Below are 2,480 nucleotides of genomic sequence, written 5' to 3' on the forward strand. Positions count from 1 at the left end.
TCAATCCGAGCACGGATATTGACTCATATTACTCGTAAAATACTTGTACTCGGCAAAAGTGCTTTATCCGTACCGGATTATCGTTTCAGCCGGATACTCGGATCACCCCTAGATTTAATGAAACAGCATGATAAAGATGATAAGACAAAGACAATAAAACACAACACCAGCTGACAGTGGACTGTATCCATGCTCCTCCCTGATGGAGTCATGAGACCAGCCCCGAAATCATCCCCACATACCAAATTTGTCCAGAATACGTATGGTGGCTCCTCAAATCAAATCTTTCCCTATTGGTCAGATGTTTTCTCAAGATCAAGTCCCATCTCTGAATTGTCAGGTTTAGTACAGGTCACAGGTAAAGATATTTTATCATGGTAGTGCCAATTCTATTCAAGTTTCTGGGATATGCATGTCCTTTGTTCCTAGTCAAGTCTGGCCCAGTGGGGGCGGCTTCCAAAAGGCAGGAACAACAGTTACCTTTCCAGTGGCGGACGATGAGCTGCCTCATGTATGCTAAATGATAGATTCAATTCAATTCAATTTTATTTATAGTATCAATTCATAACAAGAGTTATCTCAAGACACTTTACAGAGTAGGTCTAGACCACACTCCAGAATTTACAAGGACCCAACAGTTCTAGTAGTTTCCTCCAGAGCAAGTGCGACAGCGGCGAGGAAAAACTTTTAGGCAGAAACCTCGGACAGACCCAGGCTCTTGGTAGGCGGTGTCTGACGGGCCGGTTGGGGTTAGTGGAAATAACAAAAATAGAAAAAATAGTAGTTTATAGCAGTTCTTTGTAGTAGTTCATGGCATAGCAGGGCACTGTGCGGCATTACAAGGCACAGCAGGACGTAGCTGGGCACCACAGAGTGTAGCAGATGAACGTGGCATCGCAGAACGTGTAGCGGGACCATGGCGACAGCTGCTACCATGATTTTGGGGCCTCCCTGATCCAAGGGAACATGCTGGGGGAAAAAGAACATAAGAACTCCGGGGAATGACTCCCCAGAGCTAGGTTAGTAACAAGCATTTCTGGGACATGGACGCACATAAATGAAAAGATAGAAAGATAGAGGAGAGAGAAGCTTAGTGTATCAAAGGATGTCCCCAGCTGTCTAAAACGATTACAGCAAAACCAAGAGAGACAGGGTAAAGAGAGGAGCCTGGTTGGGCTAGAACTCTCCCCAACCGGATCAGGCTTTATGCCAAGTCTCCCTTTAGTTTTATTATATTCTTGATTATGTGATGGATAAATCTGATAACTCTGACGAGAAGCAGGTGGGCCGGGTTAGGCGGACGCTGTGACTCCTCACTCCCTAACAATATTCAATTTTTATGCCCTAACAATAAGCTTTATCAAAGAGGAAAGTCTTAAGCCTTCTCTTAAAGTGAGCTCTACTATGAGCTCTTTAAGATAAGATGGTGCCTGACCATGAAGAGCTTTGTAGGTGAGTAGAAGGATTTTAAATTCTATTCCAGATTTTACAGGAAGCCAAAGCAGAGAAGCTAAAACCGGAGAGATGTGATCTCTTTTCCTGGTTCCTGTCAGAACACGTGCTGCAGCATTCTGGATCAGCTGAAGAGTCTTTATGGACTTTTTTTGAGCAGCCTGATAACAAAGAACTGCAGTAATCCAGCCTAGAGGTAACAAATGCATGGACATCATTTTTAGACAGGATATTCCAGATTTTTGAATCCTTGAAATTTGCTTTATGTGTGAATTAAAGGACATGTCCTGATCAAAGATAACTCCAAGATTCCTCACAGTGGTGCCGGAGGCCAGGGTGATGCCATCCAGAGTAACTATCTCTTTGGATAATGCGTCACGGAGGTGCTTGGGTCCCAGAGCAATAACTTCCGTTTTATCTGAGTTTAACATTACAAAATTACAGGTCATCCAGGTTTTAATATCCTGAAGGCACATTTGAAGTTTAGCTAACTGATTAGTTTCATCTGGCTTGATTGATAGATATAATTGATTGATTGGTTATATCTAGTAGAGAAGTGTTGACTTATGGTAAAACTTCTTTAAGTAGCCTAGTCGGGATGGGATCTAAGAGACATGAAGAAATAATTGAATTAAATTGATAAAGATCAAGTGAAGCAAAGCAGTCTAAACATATCTCTGGTTTTACAGCTGTTTCTGAAGTTCCTGAGTTTAGAGCTAAGTCAGTGCCAGTTAAAGGCAGCTCTTGGTGAATTTTTCTTCTAATAGTTATAATTTTATCATTGAAGAATCTCATAAAGTCGTTACTACTAAGAGCTATGGTAATACTTGGCTCAGTAGAGCTGTGACCTTCCGTTAGCCTGGCTACAGTGCTGAAAAAAAACCTGGGGTTGTTCCTATTTTCCTCTATTAATGACGAGAAGTACACTGCTCTGGCATTACGGAGGGCCATCCTATACGTTTTAAGACTATCTTGCCAGATTAAACGAGAATTTTCCAATTTGGTGGAACGCCAAATCTTCTCAAGTT

This window comes from Etheostoma cragini, chromosome 6, assembly GCF_013103735.1.
Source record: "Etheostoma cragini isolate CJK2018 chromosome 6, CSU_Ecrag_1.0, whole genome shotgun sequence".
Classification (NCBI taxonomy): domain Eukaryota; kingdom Metazoa; phylum Chordata; class Actinopteri; order Perciformes; family Percidae; genus Etheostoma; species Etheostoma cragini.